We start from the raw sequence: 11,110 nt of genomic DNA, 5'->3' as shown, positions 1-11,110 counted from the left end.
TTAAGATATTTGTTTGCAAAGTCCTGCTTTTATTGTATTTTTGTAACAGAAGTCACTCAAAACCTCTCAGTTTTTATTCTTGGAGGCTGCATGCCCTACGAACCAGAGTTAGACATCTCTGAGTGTCAGGCCACTGGTTACTACAAATATTTCATGGTGATTGCTTATCATCCTCACTCCATTTAGCGGTTTGTTTAAACTGTTTGGTTGAGTCACCAGTGTGGTTTAGGTTAGACTGACATAGACTGAGAAGAAGGAGCTATCAGAAATGTGGGGAGAGGGAGGTCTAACCGGATTTCTGTGGTGGTGGGAAGGGAAGGTGATGAGCCACCAGCTCAAGTCCAAGTAGGAACAGGGTCATAGGAGATTTAATCTTGGTCTAAGACCCCCTAAGAGATTTAAGGGGGTAGGAAGCAGTTCTGCACATATAAGGCTGAGATGATATAGGACAATTTTTTTTTTCTTTTCGTTTCTTTCTAAAGAAGATGGACTATGCTAGTGGGAAAGCCTTATGTGTGTCAAACATTTTGATGAGTTGGTATATGTTCATTTGGAAAGGAACCAGAGAGAGAGCAAATCTCGTATGTGCTGGAGAGAGAGAGAGAAATTTGAAACTGAGGTTGGGGATACATCAACAGGGCGGGAGGAAAAGGAGCCCATGAGACCAGGTGCTGCCTAGGAAGGGCTAGAGCAAAAATCCTCGGTTAGCAAAACTGCCTGGAAGGCTGATGTTTGCTGTTTGTGTACTCTTTAGTAGTCAAAGTAAGGGGAAGACATGACCGGTTCTATAATTTATAGTTTCTTACGACAGAAGAATGTCAAAATTATGTTGGTAATAATAACATCGCCAAGGGATTCTGCCTTCCCATTCTCTTATGAAGTTGGAAAAGTGCAGAGATTTAGGTTTGAGAAGAGAAATAATTTGGAGGATAAATTTGGTTTTCCTTTAGGTTACCTAAACCTGAACAATAGAGAACAATGAGGACTTCTGTTTTTAGCAATATGGCAGACTAGAAAGTCTGTTACCTCTTCCAAGGCAAAACACTTAAAAATGCTAGACAGATCACAATGGCATCCTTTTCAGCACATAGCTGAATTTATAAGAAAGAAAGGGAAAGTCCAGGGCCGAAACTTGAGAGTAAAATGAAAAATTAGAAGGGTTTGTAGGTCTCAGTAACCAATATGCTTGGATTTTGATGGCCTCACAAGGACTGGAGACAGGTTTTAGGTTCACTGGAGATGAAATTGCTATCTGTGTGGATAAAGCAGAGACATACGGGTGCAGCAACAACAGTGAACAAGGTGGACTAGAAGATAACTACTTTTGGCCAGTCACTGACTGAAAAAAGTGTTTCCTGATGAATGGTAACTATAAGACTATTCTCACATGGTCTAGGGGTTCAAATTTATATTGTCCACATGCTCTCATAACATTCAAACCAACAATTTATCATAAAAGAGAATATCTTCTCTTATCATAAAGGAAGCAAGTGACACATCTGGGGGAGTATACCCTTAATCCAGGCCCTTACAAACAAACCACAGAATTAATCCCCAGGATCTTCAGATACTGGAATTAATCGTCTTTAAATATATTCAAGTGAATAAATAAATCAGTGAGGGAACAAAAATCATAACAGAGAAACAAAACCTTACAAATAGAAGATATTAGGTATTTGAAAAAAAAAGAATCAGATAGAACTTCTAGAACAATTATAGTAATTGACATTAGAAACTCAGTGGAAGGGTTTTAGTTGCAGAAAAGTGGGTGTCCTTAAATGTCTCAGGAAAATTTGGAAGAGAAAACACAGCATGCTTCCAAGGGCTCTTCTAGAAGGAAGAGTTGGAAAGTGTGGTGAAATAAGGATAACTTTACTTTTTTTTTCTTATTTCAAAATTCTCAATGTGCACAATATATTACCACTTGTAAAAATAAAAATAATATGTAATACATATATATATGCATGCAATATACAGGAAACTAGTAACCGAGGCTGCCTCTCATGAAGGGAACTCTGTGCCCAGGGGACGGATGGGTATGGGAGAGATACTTATTTCTCACCGTATATCAGTAGTTCTCAAACTTTTTTAGTGTTAGCTCCCTTTTAGGTGCTAAAAATTAATGAAGTTCCCAAAAAGTTTTTGTTTATGTGAGTAATATATCTATCAATATTTACTGTACTAGAAATTAAAATGAATCTTAAAAATACTTATTTAATAATTCACCTAAAAATAACAATGGGGGCACCCGGGTGGCTCATTTGGTTAAGTGTCCAACTCTTGATTTCGGCTGAGGTCGGGATCTCAGGGTTGTGAGATCGAGCCCCCTTGGGATTCTGCGCTCAGCTCAGAGTCGCTTGAGATTCTCTCTCTCCCTCTCTCTCTGCCCCTCCCCCATTGTGTGTGTGCACGCACACACTCTCTCTCTCTCAAATAAATAAATAAATCTTGAAAAAGCCTCCAATAAACCCATTATGTGTTAGCATAAAATATTGTTAAATGAAAAATAACTGCATATTCTAAAACAAAATTTAGTGAGAAAAATGGTATGGTTTGACTTTTTTTTTTTTTGCAGATCTTTTTAGTGTCTGACTTAAGAGACATCTGAATTCTTGTATTTGTGGCTGTATTCAGTGTTTGTGATATCACACATCTTGAAGTGTCTGGAGAAAACCACTGTACACTTGAGAGAGTCTGAGTGAAAAAGGCAAGCAGTATCTTAGTATTATTATGAAAATAGTTTTCGGGGTGCCTGGGTGACTCAGTCGTTAAGTGTCTGCCTTCGGCTCAGGTCATGATCCCAGGGTCCTGGGATCGAGCCCCGCATCGGGCTCCCTGCTTGGCGGGAAGCCTGCTTCTCCCTCTCCCACTCCCCCTGCTTGTGTTCCCTCTCTCGCTGTCTCTCTCTCTGTCAAATAAATTAAATAAAATAAAATATATAGTTTTCATCTCACAGACCTATGAAAAGGATCTCAGGGACCCTAAGAGGTTCCCTAGACTACACTTTCAGAATTGCTTCTGTATAAAATGTTTGAATTCTATACCATGTGCATGGATCAGCACGTCAAAATACAACTAAAGTTACATCCATACAAACATCCATACGTGCATATGCATATATAAATGTATACCTTTAAAAGACTCTTTTCTGATCTTTCTGGAAGGCAAAAAGAAAGGTAATTGAGGATTTCTGTGAAACAAGTGCATCACAGTTTTGATATCAATGTTACTATCTCTACCTTTAGAAAGGAGAGGCTAATATATAGCTGATTATTATGTCTAGTATTTCTTAAGAAGATTTTATTTATTTATTTATTTATTTATTTATTTAGAGCACATGTGTGAGCAGGGAGAGGGGCAGAGGGAGAGGATGAGAATCTCAAGCTGACCCAAGTTGAGCGCAGAGCCCGACTGGGGGCTCAATCCCATGACCCTGAGATCATGACCTCATTGGAAATCAAGAGTCTGATGCTTAGCTGACTGAGCCACCCCTGTACCCTGACGTCCAGTATTTACTGGGTGCTTATTATGTACTGGGCAGTGTGCCAAGAATTTTACCTTTCTTCACTTTATTAAGGAGAAACTGAGACTTAGAGAAGTTCAGTCATGTGTGCAAGATCATGCAGCCATTAAAGTTTTGCTATGTCCAACTCCAAAGCACATAGCACTCTCAGAAACTGGAAGAAAAATGGTTGTTTTTTTCCTTTGTTCAATTTTTAAAATTGTGTTAAAATACACATAACAGGGGCACCTGGGTGGCTCAGATGGTTAAGCATCTGCCTTTGGCTCAGGTCATGATCCCAGGGTCCTGGATCGAGTCCTGCATCGGGCTCCCTGCTCCGTGAGAAGCCTGCTTCTCCCCCTCCTACTCCCCCTGCTTGTGTTCCCTCTCTCGCTGTGTCTCTTCTCTGTCAAATAAATAAATAAAATCTTTAAAAAAAATACACATAACATAAAATTTACCATCTTAACCCTTTTTTAAAAAAAGATTTTATTTATTTATTTGGTAGAGAGAGCACAAGTGGGGGTGGGGGAGGGGCAGAGGGTAGAGGGAGAAGCAGACTCTCCACTGAGCAGGGAGCCTGATGTGGGTGGGACTCAATCCCAGGACCTGGGATCATGACCTGAGCCAAAAGCAGATGTTTAACTGACTGAACCACCCAGGCGCCCCCATCTTAACCCTTTTTAAGTGTACCATTTAGTTATATTAAATACTTTCATGCTCTTGGGCAACTATCACCACTATCCATTTCCATAATTCTTTTCATCTTGTAAAACTGAAATGCTATACCCACTGAAAAATTACTATTCTTTCCATCCTTCCTCCAGTCCCTGGTAACCACCCTTCTACTTTGTCTCTATGATTTTGACTACTTAAGTATCTTAAAGTACTTAAGTATCTCATATAAGTGGAATTATATAGTATTAGTTTTTTTCACACAGTAAAATGTCTTCAAGATTCATCCATGTTGTAGAATATATCAGAATTTCTTCCTTTTAAAAGCTAAATAATAATAATACATTATGGACATACTCTATTTTGCATATCACTTCATGGATAAACACTTTGGTGGCTTCCACATTTTAGCTACTGTCAATAATGCTGCTGTGAACATAGATGTACAAATATCTCTTTGAGACCCTGCTTTCAAATTTTTTGAGTGAAATCTGAATAAAGCCTGTAGTTTAGTTAATATTATTGTACCCATGTACTTAATTTTGACAAATGGACCATAGATATGTTAATAGTGGGGCAAGAGAGTTCCCTGGGTGAACGGAACTCTCTGTACACTTCTGCAATTTTTCTGTAAATTGCAAATTATTATAAAATAAAGGTATCTTTAAATAGTGAATTACAAGCTTTTAATACTTGGCCAGTGATAAATATACCTTTAGGAAGATTCTTCTCATATGTAATCTTTTTCTATTTCAGTATAAGTACATATTGCTATTTTTGTCCATTTCCTCTTAGTCATTAAGAACCTCTGCTCTTTACCTGCCATAAAAAATATTCTTTCATGACTTAAATTTTGAGAATTACAACAGCTTTTCACATACCTTTGCATTTTAAATAATTCATATTATTTAATCAACTCAGATTTATGGTTCAATTTTAATCCCTTTATAGCTATTTGGTCGTATTCTCTGGCAATATTGTCTTAAAGTCACATAGGCACAGCCACCTGACAATCATTATGATTGGCTTTATTTTTTAACTTTATTGAGATATAATTGACATAGAACATTATGTAAATTTAAGGTATACAATGTGTTGATTTGATACACTTATATTTTGCAAAATGATTACCACCCTAGTGTAAGCTAATACTTCCCATTGCATCATCTAGTGACCATTTCTTTTTTGTAGTAAGAACATTTAAGATTTACTCTCTTAATAACTTTCAAGTATATAATACAGTATTATTGTTATAATCCCCATGCTGTATGTTAGATCCCCAGAACTTATCATCTTATAACTGAAAGTTGTTCCCTTTGACCACATCTCCGTTTTCCTCACCCCCACCCCCTAGTAATCACCATCCTATGCTGTTTCCATGAATTTGATAATTTTAGATTCCACATATAAATGAAATCATACAGTATTTGTTTTTCTTTAACTTATTTCACTTAGCATAACACCCTCAAGTTCTATCCATGTTGTCACAAATATCAGGATTTCCTTCTTTTCTAAGTGGCTGAATTATTGAATGTATTAATGAAAGTATTCCATTGTATATATACCACATTTTCTTTATCCATTCACCCATTGATGAACACTTGGGTTGTTTTCATGTCTTGGCTATTGTGAATATTGCAGCAAAGAACATGGGAGTGCAGATACCTTTTTGAGTTAGTATTTTCATTTCTTTCATATAAATTCCTGGAAGTGGGATTTCTGGATCATATGGCAGTTTTATTTTTAGTTTTTTTTGAGGAATCTCCATACTGTTTTCCATAGTGGCTGCACCAATTTACATTTCTTCCAGTAGTGCACAAATATTCTACATTCTCACCAATACTTGTTATCTCTTGTCTTTTTTTTTAAAGATTTTATTTATTTATTTGAGAGAGAGAATGAGATGGAGAGAGAGGGAGCATGAGAGGGGGGAGGGTCAGAGGGAGAAGCAGACTCCCCGCTGAACAGGAAGCCCGATGCGGGACCCGATTCCGGGACTCCAGGACCATGACCTGAGCCGAAGGCAGTCACTTAACCAAATGAGCCACCCAGGCGCCCTATCTCTTGTCTTTTTAATAATGGCCATTCTCAATGTGTATGGAATCACAAGACCCTAGTTAACCAAAGCAATTCTGAGAAAGAAAAACAAATTTGGGGGCATTACACTTCCTGATTTCAAACTGTACTATAAGGTGATAGTAATCAAAACAGTATGGTATTAGCATAAAACAGACACATAGATTTTATTCAGTGGAAAAAATAGAGAGCCCAGAAATAAACCCACACATACAATGGTCAATTAATTTACAACAAAGGAGTCAAGATATGCAATGGAGAAAGAACAGTCTCTTTAATAAATGGTGCTGGGAGAACTTGATAGCCATACACAGAAGAATGAAATTGGACACTTATCTTATACCACCCACAAAAATTAATTCAAAATGGACCAAAAACTTAAGCATAGCCTGAAACCATAAACTCTTAGAAGAAAACATAAAGACAAATCTCCTTGACATTGATCTTGACAATATTTCTTTTTTTTGATTTGACATCCAAAGCACAAACAAACACAAAATAAATGAGTGGGACTATATCAAACTGAGAAGCTTCTGCATAACAAAAGAAACAATCAGCAAAATGAAAAGGCAACCTATGGAATAGTAGAAAATATTTGTATATCAAATATCTGATAAGGAGTTACTATCCAAAACTATGAAGAACTCACACAACTCAATAGGAAAAGAACAATCCAATTAAAAAATGGGCAGAATAACTGAGTAGACATTTCTTCAAAGAAGACCTACAAATTGCCAACAGATATATGAAAAAATGCTCAACCTCACTAACCATCAAGGAAATGCAAATCAAAACCACAATGAGAAACAACTAATTGTTGGTGTTAACAAAATGGATTCCACTGAGCCATGCTATAACCAGAAGAGATATGAGGAAATCATTAAGGAAGTCAGCACCTACATTAAGAAAATTGGCTACAACCCTGACACAGTAGCATTTGTGCCAATTTCTGACTGGAATGATGACAACATGCTGGAGTCAAGTGCTTAACATGCCTTGGTTCAAGGGATGGAAAGTCACCTGTAAAGATGGCAATGCCAATGTAACCCTGCTCCTGGAAGTTCTGGATTGCATTCTGTTAACAACTCGTTCAACTGACAAGCCCTTGCGTCTGCCTCTCCAGGACATCTACAGAATTGGTGGTATTGGTACTGTCCCTGTGGGCTGAGTGGAGACTGGTGTTCTTAGATCTGACATGGCGGTCATCTTTGCTCTAGTCAGTGTTACAACTGAAGTAAAGTCTGTTGAAATGCACCATGAAGCTTTGAGTAAGGCTCTTCCTGGGGACCATGTGGGCTTCAATGTCAAGAACATATCTGTCAGAGATGTTCGTCGTGGGCAATGTGGCTGGTGACAGCAAAAATGACCCACCAGTGGAAGCAGCTGGCTTCACGGCTCAGGTGATTATCCTGAACCATCCAGGCCAAATCAGTGCTGGATATGCCCCTGTGCTGGATTATCACACAGCTCACATTGCTTCAAGTTTGCTGAGCTGAAGGAGATTGATCATCATTCTGGAAAAAAGCTGGAAGGTGGCCCCACATTCTTGAAATCTGGTGATGCTGCCATCATTGAGATAGCTTCTGGCAAGCCTATCTGTAACCAGAGCCATTTTGCTGTTTGTGACATGAGACAGACAGTTGCTGTGGATGTCATCAGAGCAATGGACAAGAAAGCACCAGGTCTGCCCAGAAAGTTCAGAAGGCTAAATGATATTATCCCCAATACCTGCCACCCCAGTCTTAATCAGTGGTGGAAGAACAGTCTCAGAATTGTTTGTGTCAATTGACCATTTAAGTTCAATAGTAAAAGACTGGTTAATGATAACAATGCATCGTAAAACCTTCAGAAGGAGAAGAGAATGTTTTGTGGACCTGTGTGTGTGTGTGTGTGTGTGTGTGTGAGTTTTAAGTTATTAGTTTTTAGTTAATACTTTTTAATGGAAACAACTTGACCAAAAATCTGTCACAGAATTTGAGACCCATTAAAACAGAAGCTTAATGAGAAAAAAAAACTACAATGAGATATCACTTCACACCTGTTAGAACTGCATAACAAAAGATAACAAGTGTTGGTCTTGGTCCTTGATTTTTTTTTTTTTTAATTTGACACCAAAGGAAAGGCAACAGAAGCAAAAATAAACAAGTGGAACCACACCAAACTAAAAGGCACAGTAAAGGAAACCATTAACAAAATGAAAAGGCAACCTACCTAATGGGAGAAAATGTTTGCAAATCATATATCTAATAGGGAGTTAATATCCAAAATATATAAAGAAATAATACAACTCAGTAGAGTTGTTGGGCAGAGGATTTGAATAAACCATTTTCCAAGGAAGATTTGCAGGTGGCCAACAGGTACATTAAAAGGTGCACAACATCACAAATCATTAGGAAAATACAAATCAAAATCACAAGGAGATACCATCTCACATCTGTTAGAATTGCTATTACCAAAAAAGATAAGAAATATCAAGTGTTGGTGAGGATGTGGAGAAAAGGGAACCCTTGTGCACTGTTGATGGGATTGTAAATTGGTGCAGCCACTGTAGAAAAAAGTATGGAGGCTCCTCAAAAAATTAAAAATAGAATCACCATATGATCCAGTTATTCCATTTCTGGGTATTTTTTCAAAGAAAACAAAAACACTTATTCAAAAGATATCTGTACTCCCATGTTCTTTGCAGCATTATGTACAATAGCTAAGACATGGAAGTACCCTAAGTGTCCAGTGATGGATGAATAAAGAAAATGTAATACACACACACACACACACACAGAGGAATATTATTCAGCCATAAAAAAACGAAATCCTGCCATTTGTAATAACATAAATGGACCTTGACAGCATTATGCCAAGTAAAATAAGTCAAAGACAAATACTGTAAGATCTTACTTATATATAGGATAAAAAACAAAAACAAACAAAAACCCCTCTGAACTCATAAATACAGAGAACAGATTGATGGTTGCCAGAGATGGCAGTTGGGGTTTGGGTGAAATAGGTGAAGGTGGTCACAAGGTACAAACTTCCAGTTATAAAATAAATAAGTCCTGGGACGTAATGTACAGCATGGTGACTATAGTTAATAATACTGTATTGTATATTTGGAAATTGCTGAGGGAATAGATCTTAAAAATTCTCATCACAAAATAAGTTAGTCAGAGAAAGACAAATACCATATGATTTCACTCATATGTGGAATTTAAGAAACAAAACAAATAAGCAAAGGGAAGAGGGTGCGGAGAGAGAAGCCAACCAAGAAACAGACTCTTTACTATAGAGAACAGACTGATGGTCACCAGATGGGAGATGGATGGGGGGATGGGTGAAATGGGTGATGGGGATTAAGGATTGCACTTGTCTTGATGAGCACTGAGTAATGTACAGAATTGTTGAATCACTATATTGTACACTTGAAACTAATAGTACAATTATGTTAATGAACTGGAATTTAAATAAAATCTTAAAAAAAGTTTTCATCACAAGAAAAAAAATTACCAATGTGTGGTGATAGATGTTAACTAGAGTTATTGTGGTGATCATTTTGCAGTATATATCAAATTATTATGTTGTACACCTGAAACAAATATAATGTCGTATGTCAATTATATTTCAATTAAAAAATTAAGAAAAAAGAAAGTCCTAAATAAAAAGAGTAACCACTTAGAAAAGGTAGGAGAATACATTAAGAGAGTGTAAGAAAATAGTATTATAGACATGTCCTAATAAACAAAAAGTTTTATTTCTGGATTATGTGATTGCATTTGTCAGCTTTTTTTAACTTATTTTTCTTGATTTCTTTTCTTTTCCAAAATAGTCACCCTTTTACCTGATTTTATCTTCATATTTTCATATGCTTTCTTTATCTTCAAAGAGGCTTCCATTGAGTAAGCTTTGAGCCCTGCAAACCTGGCTCCAGCCCTGTTTGTCTGATATGAAATGTGGATCCCTTTGAAAAGGTTGTGATATGAGTAGTGATCAGTGCTTCCATTTCCCTATAATTGTTGTAGGGTGGGAGAGAACAAAGAATGCTTTATGCTCTTTTGTTGTACTTTAAGGTGATATAATTAATTTGGTTATAATGCAATCCTGATTGATACCAACATAAAAGTAACGTGGTTTTTAACTTCTTTAAAATATCTTTATTGTTTTCTAAAATTAGAAAAACACAACTCAAACTATTTAAAAAATTCAGATAATACAGAGGTAATACAGCAAAAATAAATAAATAAAAGTCCCTTTTCCCCCATCCCAGTCCCCTAGAGTTAACTGCTGTTTATTGTTTGGTGTGAGTTTCTTTTCACAGTTTTTCCATGTATGTATATATAAATAATATGTATACATATGTTTGAATGTACAAATATATGTGTGTATATATAAATGTGTGTATATATCTATCTACATCTATCTATACCGCAGCATATATGTACATTTATAAATCTATTTAAAAATGGAAAAAAATTATAACAAAAATGAGATGATAAAATTTATGTTTTTTTTCTATCTTTTCATTTCTCTGAGCAATGTGGTATGCACCTCCTTCCATGTCAGTAGGATATATATCTACCTTATTCTTCTTAGACGTAAAATATAGATCTAGTATAATTTAATCCCCTATAGATGGACATTTAGATTATTCTTATTCTTTCCTTATTATACACAATGCTGCACTAAAACTCATACAGACATCTTTGTACATATTTATGAGTGTTTCTGGGGTCTGATTCCTAGAAATTAAATTTCTGAATTAAAGGCTATGGACTTGAATATGTCCATTATTTATTACCAAATCATCCTTTCAGAGTAGTTACAAACTCTTGTTCTGAATAGGGCCAGACTGATATGTGGTTGTCC

General features: G+C 36.5%; 1 pseudogene; it reads left to right on the top strand.

The window, feature by feature from the left end:
- Positions 1–6,797: 6,797 nt before the first annotated feature.
- LOC102742971 (elongation factor 1-alpha 1 pseudogene) lies at positions 6,798–8,135 on the top strand (annotated as a pseudogene).
- Positions 8,136–11,110: the final 2,975 nt, after the last annotated feature.

This window comes from Leptonychotes weddellii, chromosome 6, assembly GCF_054177405.1.
Source record: "Leptonychotes weddellii isolate Sample4059 chromosome 6, ASM5417740v2, whole genome shotgun sequence".
In the NCBI taxonomy this organism is placed as follows: Eukaryota; Metazoa; Chordata; class Mammalia; order Carnivora; family Phocidae; genus Leptonychotes; species Leptonychotes weddellii.
The sequence above is the reverse complement of the archived record's forward strand: the minus strand, read 5'-3'. Positions and strand labels throughout refer to the sequence as shown.